The sequence below is a fragment of the Lactuca serriola genome, chromosome 5 (genome assembly GCF_051521515.1).
Source record: "Lactuca serriola cultivar US96UC23 chromosome 5, Lser_US96UC23_V15, whole genome shotgun sequence".
In the NCBI taxonomy this organism is placed as follows: domain Eukaryota; kingdom Viridiplantae; phylum Streptophyta; class Magnoliopsida; order Asterales; family Asteraceae; genus Lactuca; species Lactuca serriola.
This window is the reverse complement of record NC_136412.1, coordinates 283,657,557-283,671,095: the sequence shown is the minus strand read 5'-3', so window position 1 is coordinate 283,671,095 and position 13,539 is coordinate 283,657,557. Positions and strand designations below refer to the sequence as shown.

At 36.8% G+C, this 13,539-nt stretch overlaps 1 non-coding gene across 1 annotated transcript; it reads left to right on the top strand.

The window, feature by feature from the left end:
* Window positions 1-1,716: 1,716 nt before the first annotated feature.
* TRNAN-GUU (transfer RNA asparagine (anticodon GUU)) lies at window positions 1,717-1,790 on the top strand. The gene has a single exon. It is a non-coding gene; the product is annotated as a tRNA-Asn (tRNA).
* The last annotated feature ends 11,749 nt before the right edge of the window (window positions 1,791-13,539 follow it).

Here is a 13,539-nt window from a genome sequence, read left to right as displayed (position 1 = left end):
TAACCAAAGTGTCCAAAACTTTATACAAGACTTATTAAATCATACCATATGATATAATAACTAGTTATACTCTCTTTAATTATTATTTTCACAAAACAATAATTGTTCCCTAATTAAATACAAGAATTGCTATTATTTATTAATAGTCATATTAATAATAAATATACAAAATGTGCAAACTTGATAAAGATGTGACCCTATATGATCATATATTATTTGCAATATCACTCAATAATGATTCTTGAGCATATAGATCCAACAATATCCTAATTGTACAAGATTCATTATAGACTGACATAGACAGTAGTTGGCGTCTAGCAACGGGCTACTGCCCCTAACAACATATGAAGGTTGTCATCTTATCAACAACCAATTCCAGGAGCTCTAAGCTAAAATTGTTACTAATGGTGTGGTATCGGTTATTCCTTTGTCTCATACATCATGTTGAGCATGAGATATGGATCGCCATCAATCTCATTTAGTTTTAAACTTTTAGTAAGGCCTTAGATGTCTAACTCTCAACGAATAAGAGGAAAAAAAATCACATCTTGACTATATACACCCATCACTGTAGTTCATGTCATATCCAACGATGGCCCTTATGACTGCCTTTACAGAACAACATTAAACCATGTCAAAACACAACATTAAACCATGTCAAAACACAACAACGTTGGTAGCAGGTCTTGCTAATCTCATCTCCATGAGAATCAACCAATCCACTCATATTAGTCTTAACTCATAGCCGCTCCCACAACTATGAATGACTATGGAAATTTAGAATAACCTAGTTATTTAAGGGTTAAATATGCTAATGTAGAACACAATAATTATTTAATGAAAGACTATATACAATATATCAACTCATTACAATATATGTTGCTTATATTGTTTCAATATCCAAATACTAAATTTCAATCAAATACATCCACTTAGGACAACAAGGTCCTATAACACCATCGTGACTCTCATGCTTTAGCTAATGAAGGAACTTACTTAAGTAGATTCGACAAACTTGATTTTTATAAACTTTGTGTATCAAGTATACCCATATCAAGTATATTGATGAATGATAATGCAAAACCCTAAGGGGGTTATTTTCTACAAATAAAAATGAATCATACCATGAATTTGACGATGACAACATAAGAACGCAAACCGATCAAATCATATGTCTTAATATGAGGAATTGTTTTGTGATTCGCCTTTTCTATATTGTAAGTTGTAACAATACATAAATAGGTTGGAAAAACTTTTATCCGGTATTTGGTTGGATGTACTCATTTTTTAAAAATATAACTCTGTATGGATGGTGGGCTGGTGGCGGAGATAAATTTTAAAGACCTTAATCCACAAAAGATGAAAAAAAGTTATGAAGTGGGTGTTCGAAGTTGGTGTTTGGAATGAATAAAAAAAGTTTGAAATATATTATATATAAAAATAGTTTGCAATGTCAAATTTTGAATTTTTTTATCACATCGTATTAAAAAATATGATATTTTGAAATAAGTCTAACTAGTCTCAAATGTAATGAGGAAAAATATGGTGGTAAAATTGCTTAAAGATATGATCAGTTACCTATATTATCAATGCTAATGCGGTCATTATGATTACCTTAGATTAACTAAACTTAATAATTTCATGTAAAAACAATTAACCTTTATTTCATGGTTATCCCTGTTCAAAGAAAGCATATTCCAACAAGTAAGGCGTACAGCTGGAATAGCTCAGTTGGTTAGAGCGTGTGGCTGTTAACCACAAGGTCGGAGGTTCAAGCCCTCCTTCTAGCGCCTTTTATTCCTTTTATTGCTTTTGTTACATATAGTTTATACACGTATGTACGTTTTTAAAAACTTTGACAAAATTAAATATGCTTGAAGTCATCTTAATTTTCAAATGCTTTCATTCTTGTAAAATTGGTTTGTACGAAAAATCACGTACTATTATTTTAGCAATCTAACTTTTACAATTATGCTAACTAACTACCTATTAAATTTAAGAAAATGGAACAAATAAAATAATGAAACATATTCCTTCTAAAAACTTACTTGTTTAACTAAACATAAAATTTAAGAAATATGAACAAATAAAATAATAAAACATATTCGTTCTAAAAACTTACTTGTTTAACTAAATTAATCCGATCTTACTAGCAGCTTTACCAACTATCTCTCAAAATACTAAGTTACTATTCCTAAATTCAATACAAATATTAAAAGGTTGTTTGGTAAAACCAGTTAATAGTTCAATTAAGAGGTAATCTTATAACTATTTAACGTTAAAAGTATGGTTGTAAACGAATTGAACGTTCAGTGAACTGTTCAGCAGGAAGTTCGTTTATCTAGTAAATAAATAAACATAAACACAAATTCTAGTCCGTTTATACTCCCGTTCGTTTAATTATGTATGTGAACGTTCATGTATGTTGTTCATTTATGTTCGTTCATTTAAGTTCCTTTTATGTTATACTAAATGTATATTCACGCATTGCGCAAAATATAATTTTATAGTTAAAATTTGACAATTACATGTTGAAAGTAGTTTAGCTGGATATTGACTATGAGATAATAACTTTTTATACTAATTTTTCATATAAAATTGTAATGATTTTGAACCATATGATAATATTTATTGAAATCATATAATCTAATGGCCGCTACCAACAACTGTTGTAAATAAAATCAAATATTATTCTCGATTTACTGTTATTTTTAAAATTATATATAATTAATTTAGAAATTATTTATTTGAGAAGGTAACACAATGTAATTTATAACTTTATGTTATTTTTAACTATTATTGTAGGTAATTAATTTAAAAATTATATAATTAAGAAAACTATGCTAGAAAGTTTGGATAAAATGCTATGTCACATGTGCTTCTGGACTACTTATCATTCTCATATGATTTCTCCAACATAATATCTTTTGTTTAAATCGTTAAATCTACTGCTATAAAGAGCGGACTCTTGGTGTTGCCACTACCAAACATTACAGTTACAAATTCTACCTAACATTCGCTAAAATAAAGAAAAAAAATCAATGAAATAGATAACACTAGGGATGAGCGTGGGAGAGAGTCGGTATCGTTCTCGATTTCTTGAATATCGAATTTGATCGAAAGTCAATTCCGAGTATCGTACCAAATTAATGTTACCGGTACCTTGAATGGTACTAGTATAGGTACCGACGATATCGAATCCCGAATTTTGTGATTTTAGAGTACCGAATACCATCCCATATTTTTAAATTCGGTATGGTTCGGTACCGGTTCCCGTACGATACCAATATGAGATTAAGATTTGATACAAACTATTCATCCATAGATAACCCATGAACTAACAAATGTCAAATTAAGTGCAATGAAACAAATAATTCAAATTCATTAAATTAAGTGAATAATTTTTAATTTGTAACATTTTGCAGCCAAAAAAGGCATTGGAAATTTAAGAGATCCAAGTATAAAAATTAGTTCCATTTGTCTACTCATCAGATGCTTCAATTAATATTAACTCATTTCTCCCAATTTAACATCTAACGTCCCAAATATATCAAATAATTTTTTTTTTATATTTTCATTCAAAAAATAATCATCATTCATCCATTTCAAAAGCCAATCAAGTATGACAATGTAGAAAATAGTTATTAGAGTACAAATCAAAATCACATAATGCAGAACACTTGTGTATGTTGTGCGATCATGTCGAACCTTTCCCCTTCGACCCAGAGGTACCTAAAACCATAAACGTTAACTATAAGCACAAAGCTTAGTGAGTTCCCCAAAATATCACATATAATATACACATACAACCGGCCCTGCCCGATACAAATATGTTAATAATAAGCAATGAGCCTCGCCCAAACATACATACAAATACAAGCAATACATGCAAGAGTCACAAAGAAAAATAGCATCCTATAAAAATAAACCAGTGGGTCGGCCTTAGTGCCTTCGACTTGTAAATACTATAAGGAGACTCAACTCAAACTGAAGATATTTGAATCACACCCGCACCGCTGATACAAAGGCTCCTCACACTGAATATATATGAAACCAACCCTAATTAATAATTAGGGTAACAACCCATAATCAAAGGTCCACAACATACTCTCTCTTACTAAGGGTAAAAATACCATTTTACCCTTCCAAGGCTAAACCCAATCAAACATGCCCAATTCCCAAAAATAGCCCAAGAGCATTTCTGGGAGTACGCCATGCATACCCTCTTCTTATGCCTTGTGTATAGAGTTACCACCGAGAAGGAAACGGGGCAAAACCTCGTACGCCCTGCGTACCCCAGGGTTATGCCATGTGTACCCCAGGATTACGCCCTGCGTAACCCCTCTCATATCAAATTCCATTTTTAAGCTCTTAATACCTAAAGACTAAATGTCCAACTCACATATCTTAATCTTGGGAAGGTCTTAACTGATAAAGTCATCAACTTTAAGCTTTTCCATGGCATAATGGAGCCCAAAGCCAAACCCTAAGTCCATAACACTCTTTAATAACCTTAAATTCTTGGATAAGTGAGAAATAGCAACAAAGACTTCATTTTTATGACATAAGATCCTCAGAAAAAAAAAACATAAATTGACAAACTTGAGCTCCGGAGTAGCTTTTACTCACAAGAACCAAAACCATGGGACCAAAAGCATGCAAATGTCTAAGTTAGTCTAGATCTAAGCCATAGAACCATAAATGTGAGAGCTTTATACCTCCAGAAGCTTGCAAAGGTGATGAAGGCCCTGGATCTTCAAGCTCTAGCCAGAACAATCCTCAAATAAAACTTCTACTCCTTCACTATGCACCAAGAACACACAAAAGAGGCCCACACAAGTTAATCAAGGATTAGGATTCGAAACACTAGTTAGGGAGGATGGAGGTTGAACATGGAGAGGCCTCAAGGGACTTAAGGTCCTTAAATAGGGGCTCAACCCTAAAATTTAGGGTATGGGATCTGCATGAGTATGACATATGTACTCGACGAAGTCCGCTTTCTATCTTAAATGACATATGCCAAGCGTACGTATCAAGTACACCATGCGTATGGACTAGTTTTTCAAGAAAATTAATAATCGAGCGGGAAATGAAAATACCTGGAAACGAGTGTTACAACTCTCCCCCACTTGAATCAGACTTCATCCTCGAAGTCCGCCCCTGAAAATAACTATGGATAATGCTCCATCATCTCCTCTTCAGGCTCCCATGTCCACTCAAAGCCTTTTCGGTGATTCCATGGTACCTTCACCAAGTTCACCACCTTGTTTCATATAGTCTTTGTCTTCCTATCGATGATTGCGACCGATATCTCTATGTAGTTTAGGCGCTTGTCTACCTGAATATCCTTTTAATGGCACCACTATAAAGTCATCGACCAAACACTTCCGTAGCTGAGAAACGTGAGAGTTGTTGTGAATCCGAATGAGCTCCTCGGGTAGATCCAAATGGTATGCAAGCTTTCCCACCCAGGAAATAACCCTGAAAGGACCAATATATCTGGGGCCCAGCTTGCCCCGCTTCTTGAACCGGATGACACCTTTCAAAGTAACTGTTGGGTTTTGAGCATTCTAATACCCCTAAGTGTACATGCAACCCTAGAAAACCTTGGATCTATGTTTGTCTAAAAATACATGCAAAATATGATTTCCAAGGTTCATAATCCTATCTAGCATACATGGGGAACTTTTAATCTAAAAGATGGCTAGAATTACATACCTTGTAGTTGATTTGATTCCTTGAAAACCTTGAGAGCCTAGCACCCCAAGTGTGATGCCTCAAATGATTCACACAACACCAAATGCTTTGGAATGACTTTGAGAGAATACACACACTTGTAAAAATCGGCCTAGCCCTCTTGTAACTTAGTGTAGCCGATTTTGGTAGAGAACATGTTGCTTATATAGTGTGTCACATCTAGGGTTACACCATGTAAACCCTAATGTGACATGACTCTTCATTTCCATGACCCATGGGTTTGTAACTCCCATGGAGCATCCTATGGGTTTAACCCAACTTGATAATCCATGGAGCCTTTTAGCCCACTATACAAGTTATGGATGATTTACATAATCAACCCATATATTTAATTAGTCATCTTTTGATCACTTAATTAATTCCAAATTAATTATTGATCAATACTAATTAAATAATACTATTAATATATTAGAACGTATAATATATTAATAAACCACAAGTGTTATTTCTCTCATTTAGTCTATCCAAATGCATGATGCCATGCAACCCAAATGGACCATGTTGGGTCGGGTCAAGTACATACCAAAAATAGTTATGGACTTAGACACCTTATAGAACAGTCTCTCACTTGGATAAGTCTAATAACTATATCTGTAAGTATGACTTCATGAACCGATCAGCAATCTTAGCTCTTTCAAGGTCTCTCGGAACTGAGAAGTTGATGATGTGCCGTTTAAGATAAGTGATCATATAATCCTCTTTTCTAGATATCAGTCGAACAAATACATGGAACAATGTCTTACTTATTGTCCCACAGTTTGTTTCCCGATTTCCGATTTGTTTGGCATAGAACTAAATTGAACACATCAATTCGGTTCTGATCGGGGCCGGTACATAGGTCAAAACAAAATCATCGAGGGGCCCAGATATCGCTTCTAATCCAAGAAGGAACAGATAAACTTCGACTCATATGCTTATTCTACTATTCGTTGAATCACACACAAAAGTACATTTTATAACATCGAGTTACCAATGCGGTTTCGTACGATCAATGCATAACCAACTCATAGGCAACAAGTCATATCTCTAGGTTTTAAGACTTATATGATATTTTGTCTCACGATCACTCGAGATAAATTCCATGAACTGATACGAGTCAGCGTGGGTTGAGTCCAATGCTCAAAACTTATGAGCACTCATGAGTGTTGTAGCCATGTCCAACAACTTAGACCTCTACAACTATCTCATGACAGTCTTGATTCATACCTACTTCCAACATATGACCGAATGTGGAGATTCAAATAATATGATATATCAAACATAATTATTTTGGAAGTCAAAACATGCAAAAGAAATATAGTAAACGATTGACAGGAGATAGCAACACTTTACTCATAAATAAACACAACTTTTATTCATCATCAAATGTCAATTACACTTTACAAATTTCAAAATTATCTAACTACTAAAATTACTATCATCCTTTAGCCCTATGCTCCGAGCATGTTGAAGATGCTTAACCCGACTCAGTCCCTTCGTGAGGGAGTCTGCTGGGTTCTCATCTGATGATACCCTCTTTACCACGAGGAGTCCTTCTTCTATTCGATGTCTGATGAAATGGTATTTTATGTCGATGTGTCTGGATCTCCCATGATCCCTTGGTTCCTTGGCTAAGGCAACTGAACTTTCACTATCATAGAAAATTTCCATTGGCTCCTTTGTAGCTGGTACAGCTCCAAGGTCTCCAATGAAGTTCTTCGGCCATATCGCCTCCTTCGCTGCCTCACTTGTTGCTATATACTCTGATTCACAAGATGAATCAGCCACTGTCTCTTGCTTGGAACTCTTCCAAGTAACTGATCCTCCGTTTAAGGTAAAGACCCAGCCTGACTGAGAGCGGAAATTATCCCTATCAGTCTGAAAGCTAGCATCATTGTACCCTTTAACTCTCAAGTCATCACTCCTACCGAGGGTAAGGACCCAGTCCTTAGTCCTCTGCAGGTACTTGAAGATATCCTTTACCGCAGTCCAGTGTGCCTTGCTAGGGTTCCCCTGATATCTGCTAACCATGCTCAAAGCAAAGGCTACATCAGGTCGAGTGCAGGTCATAGCAAACATGATCGAACCTACTACAGAAGCATAAGGTACTCGACTCATTTCTGCTATCTCGGCCTCAATACTCGGGCTCTGAGTTTTACTCAGTCTGGCATTACTCTGGATGGGTAACTCTCCTTTCTTGGAGTCCTGCATGCTGAATCTCTTCAGCACCTTCTCCAAGTAAGTACTTTGACTAAGTCCAATTAGTCTTTTACTCCAGTCTCTCATAATCCTTATCCTTAGAATATAGGCAGCCTCTCCTAGGTCTTTCATAGAAATACACTTCCCAAGCCAGGACTTCACTTCCTGCAGGGTTGGGATGTCATTTCCTATGAGTAGTATGTCATCCACATACAGTACCAAAAAGCTGACTATACTCCCACTAGCCTTGACATAGACACAAAATTCATCTTCACTCCTCGAAAAGCCAAATTCTTTGACTTTCTCATCAAAGCAAAGATTCCATCTCCGAGGTGCTTGTTTCAATCCATAAATGGATTTCTCAAGATTACACACTCTATTAGGGTATTCTGTACTAACAAAACCCTCTGGCTGACTCATGTAAACATCTTCAGCCAAACTTCCATTAAGGAAGGCGGTTTTGACATCTATTTGCCATATTTCATAATCATGAAATGCCACGATGGCTAACAGAACCCTAATGGACTTAATCTTTGCAACCGGTGAAAAGGTCTCATCATAGTCAACTCCCAGAGTTTGAGAAAAACCCTTTGCAACCAGTCGCGCCTTATATGTGTGTACATTACCATCCATGTCGGTCTTTTTCTTGAAGATCCATTTGCACCCAACTGTCTTACGACCTGGTACATTGTCAACCAAGTTCCAAACTTGATTGTCATACATGGACTGTATCTCGTTGTCCATTGCCTCTTTCCATTTGGTAGACTCGGGGCCTGTCATGGCTTCCGCGTAACTGTTAGGTTCATCCAAACTTACCAATGTCTCATCACTGATAAGTGTCTCGCCTTCCGCAGTAATATGGAACCCATAATAATGCTCAGGTGCATTCCTAACCCTTGTGGAACACCTCAGAGGTATAGACTTGTCAATTGGCTCAATAGGAGTTTCCTCCTCAGGTTTAGTGCTCGGGTTTGAAGTTCCTTCACCACTTGACTCTTGAATTTCTTCAAGGTCAATTTACCTCCCACTGTTTCCTTGGCTTATGAACTCTCTCTCTCTCTCTCTCTCTCTCTCTCTCTCTCTCTCTCTCTCTTTCTCTCTCGAAAGACACCCCTTCTTGCTACAAAGACCACATTGTCACTAGGTCTGTAGAAGAGGTAACCAAAGGATTTTTGTGGGTAGCTGATGAAAATACACCTCTCACTTCGAGGTTCGAGCTTATTATGAGTCTCGCGTCTCACGAAAGCATCGCAACCCCAAATATTGATGTGGTCTAGTTTGGGAAATTTACCAGTCCACATCTCATGAGGAGTTTTGGCAACTTTCTTTGTAGGGACCAGATTAAGGATATGGGCGGCAGTCTCTAAGGCATACCCCCAAAATGAGATTGGTAGCGAAGCTCGACTCATCATGGAACGAACCATATCCAACAAGTTTGATTACGCCTCTCAGCCATACCATTCAACTGTGGTGTCCTGGGAGGTGTCAATTGTGAGATAATCCCACATTCCTTGAGATAGTCGAGGAACTCTGTACTAAGATACTCACCACCACGATCGGATCGAAGCATCTTAATGTTCCTGCCCAATTGATTCTCGACTTCCTGTTTAAACTCTTTAAACCTTTCAAATGTCTCTGACTTATGCTTGATTAAATAGACATATTCATATATACTATAATCATCGGTAAAAGTCAGATAATAACGATTAGCATCCCTTGTGGCAGATTTGAAGGGTCCACACACATCCGTGTGTACCAGATCCAACAAACCTTCACCCCTAGAACAAGAACCAGTGAAGGGTGACTTTGTCATTTTTCCAAGTAAGCATGATTCACAACTATCATCAGACTTTAGATCAAATGACTCCAAGACTCCATCCTTTTGGAGTTGGCCTATGCGTTTCTTGCTCACATGTCCAAGATGACAATTCCATAATGATACTTTATCCAAGTTATTATTATCAGAAGAATCAATACACAACACATTATTTCCTAGATTATCTACAACAGACACAGCTTCATACACACCATCACAAGGTAATGCTTTAAAATAAAGAACATTATTAAAGAAAGCATTTATTCCACCAATTTCATTATCAAAAGAAAAGGTAAACCCTTGTTTGTACAAAGCATGAAAGAAAATAATATTTCTTGCCATTTCTGGCGAATAAAAACATTTATTCAAATATAAAGTAAACCCACTACTTAGCAACAAAGAATGAACTCCAATCTTGGTGACAGGTGAAGCTTTCCTATTCCCCATGATCAAGTTTATCTTTCCATGCTCCACATTCTCACTTCTTCTTAGTCCCTACAAATCAGAACATATATGAATACCACAACCGGTATCAAGGACCCAATAGTTAGAATAGGGTGAGTTATTAGATAGAATAATGTAAATACCTGCATGGTTGGGTTTGACTTTCCCATCCTTCACATCTTGCTGGTACTTTGGGCAGTTCCGCTTCGAGTGTGACTTTTCATGACAATAGAAGCATTCAGCCTCTTTTTGTGACAACCCAAAAATTTCCGTTAGTTTTAACGTCGAAATTAATTACGTCAAAAATTAGCCAAATTTATCCCAAAAATGTTTTTGACCGGAATTAAACCCGTTGGAATATTTTAAATAATATTCGTCAAGCGAACCAAAAATTAAGGTGGTATAATTTTAAAATGTTGCCGTGTTTAACGGTAGTCGTTAAAAAAAACCCTCGTTCGCAGTTGGTGTTAGGTGAACCCCAACCAGGCCATAAGCTCCACCCTATATAAGGGTTGAGTGGGTTTCACTCCCACCCTTTTTCCCCACCTTAGACACACACACACACTCTCTCTCTCTACTTTCTCTCTCTACAAAACGGGTTTTGGTCAAAAATCGCCCCTTCGAGCTCCAAATCGGTAAGTTAACCTTCCTAGCTTGTTGTTTATCTTATCTAGCTTACAAATTCGTGTTTAAATTACCCAAAACCCTCGAGAACATGAGTTTACAGTCCAAGAACACCTTCATGGACCGTAAACACTCATAAATGGGGTTTAATGCTCAAAAACCCTTCCAAACCACTTATGGGGCTTAGCAATGACTTAGAGGTTTACAAGAAAGGACTTAGAACACCAAAATCAGGACAAATGGGGAGTAAACATGAGTTTATGGTCTAAAAACATTCTTAGACCATAAACCCATCTTCATAGGCCATAAACACTTATTTAAGTGTTAAACTACCCCTCAAACACCTCCAAAAGCTTCCATGGGTGCCTAGAGCCTTGTAATCCTTCGTTTGATGCACCAAAAACATGATTCATGGACTAACATGAGTTTACTGCCGTAAACTCATGTGTTTAAGGTAGTAAACTCCCCAAGAACATCTTCTTAGACCGTAAACACCTTTCCAAGGTGTTTAAGTGCCTTTAACACCTTCCTATGCTCATATGAGTGACTAGAACCTTACATGCATGAGTTACAGCCACCAAACAACAAAAGAAATGGACCAACATGAGTTTACTACCGTAAACTCATGTGTTTATGGTCGTAAACTCTTCAAGAGTGGTCAATGGACCGTAAACTCCCTAAAATGGTCCATTTGGAACTTAAACCACTTCCTATGCCCTAGAATTGAACCTAGCCTAATTCCACAAGTGTTATAAGACCTTAATGCATCAAATAACACACCACCCATGCGTTTATGGCCGTAAACTCATGGGGATATGGTCATAGGGCGGTAAACTCTATAAAGAGTTTACTCTTGAAGAGTAAAGTCCCTAATTGGGCCATACACTCCCTTTGATGTTACCCGGGACACTCCTAGCACTTGACCAAAGTGTTTTCCGCATTTTAGAATGCGTATATGTGTTTAATTAGTATTATAATTACTAATTGTATGTAAACATATGTCATCATATGTTAATAGGTCACTAAGTGTGTTCAAGTCTTCACTTGACACCGAGCCATCCAACCGACACTTTCATTCGATCCGCTTACAACATGTGAGTTCATACCCCTGAATTAACCTTTTAAATGTTTTTACATGCTTTTATGGGGGGAATACAAGTTAAAACATGCTAGTTATCATATTAATCATATGTGATTGATAACCCGCATGCACAAGGATTTATTACACTGTCAGCTGTTTTACCAAGTATGGTACTATAAATGGTTTTCCAAAACGTCTTTACTTGACTCTCGCGCTGTATGTTTTACTTCAAAACCAGTTACAACAGTATTTGAAACAAAGGTTTTTCTTTACTTATATTGTTTTATCAAAGTTATATTCAAAACTTGTTTATGAAAGATTTCAAGGATTTCTAAAGGTCTTCAAACTTATTTTACAAAAGGATGCCAAGTCATGATTTTCTTAAGTGTAAAGCTTTTTCTAAAGTTTTCATCAATGTTTTCTTCCATGCTTCTATGCTTCTACTTCGTTAAATGCTACTACTTCGTTAAACGCTTCTACTTCGTTAAACGCTTCTACTTCGTTAAATGCTACTACTTCGTTAAACGCTTCTACTTCGTTAAACACTTCTACTTCGTTAAACGCTTCTACTTCGTTATATGCTACTACTTCGTTAGATGCTTCTACTTTGTTAAACGTTTCTACTTCATTAAATGCTACTACTTTGTTAAATGCTACTACTTCGTTAGACGCTTCTACTTCGTTAAACGCTTCTACTTCGTTAAATGCATGCCTGTACTTGTATAGTTATATAAATAATGTTTAAAGGACTTAGGAAGGCTAGTTCGCCCTATTTCCTTTTCCTCGTTTGGATGTGGTCTGGTGGGATCGAATATCCGTCTGAAGGTCGTTTAATCATTAATTATATTTCATGTATACATGTATAGACATGAAGGTTTACATCAATCAGTTCATTTCCCTTGGGTAGCAAGGGCATCCTCCCACTCGTTACTCAGAGATCAGAGACACTAGTAACTATTATAGGAATAGTTAGGAAGCTCTATTCACTCTTTCTAGTATGTAAATTACAAAGGAGTCAGTTCAGTTGTGAGTCTCTCTCGTTAGTCCAACACTTATATCAGAATTCATTATACGAGATGCATCTTCAAGACGCGGATCTCCCTGTTGTCGAGTTGGTAACCAGAGTCTCCTGTAGGGAGAACGGGCATTGTGTGTATAGCTCTATACGGGATTGACACCCCCGCACCCTGACTGCTAGCTACAGTCCACGGCCTACCTAGCCAAGGGGTGACGAATGTCATGTTTATTCCGACGCTTGCAGGGCGTCAAGTACTCTAGTGTCAATCAGTATGGTTACGAGTATCTCCATATTTACCTTATAATTCATGGCCTTAAGGTAACGAGAATTAACACTGTATTTCTGAAACAACACTCTTAGGATCACTCTTTGTTTTAGACCTTGCTAGCTGTATCTTTCATTTGATACTGTCTGGGGTCTGTGTTTCTTTGTTTTAGACCTTGCTAGCCGTATCGTACATTTGATACCGTCTGGGGTATGTGTTTCCTTTTGTTAGACCGAGTCAGGTGTATCGTTCATTCGATACTCTCCTGAAGTTTATGATTTCTTTTGCCTTAGTCAGCAGTGTTTTCTGCTGAGGCATATGTTATTTTCCCCTTGTATTTTACTAGTTATATTGTC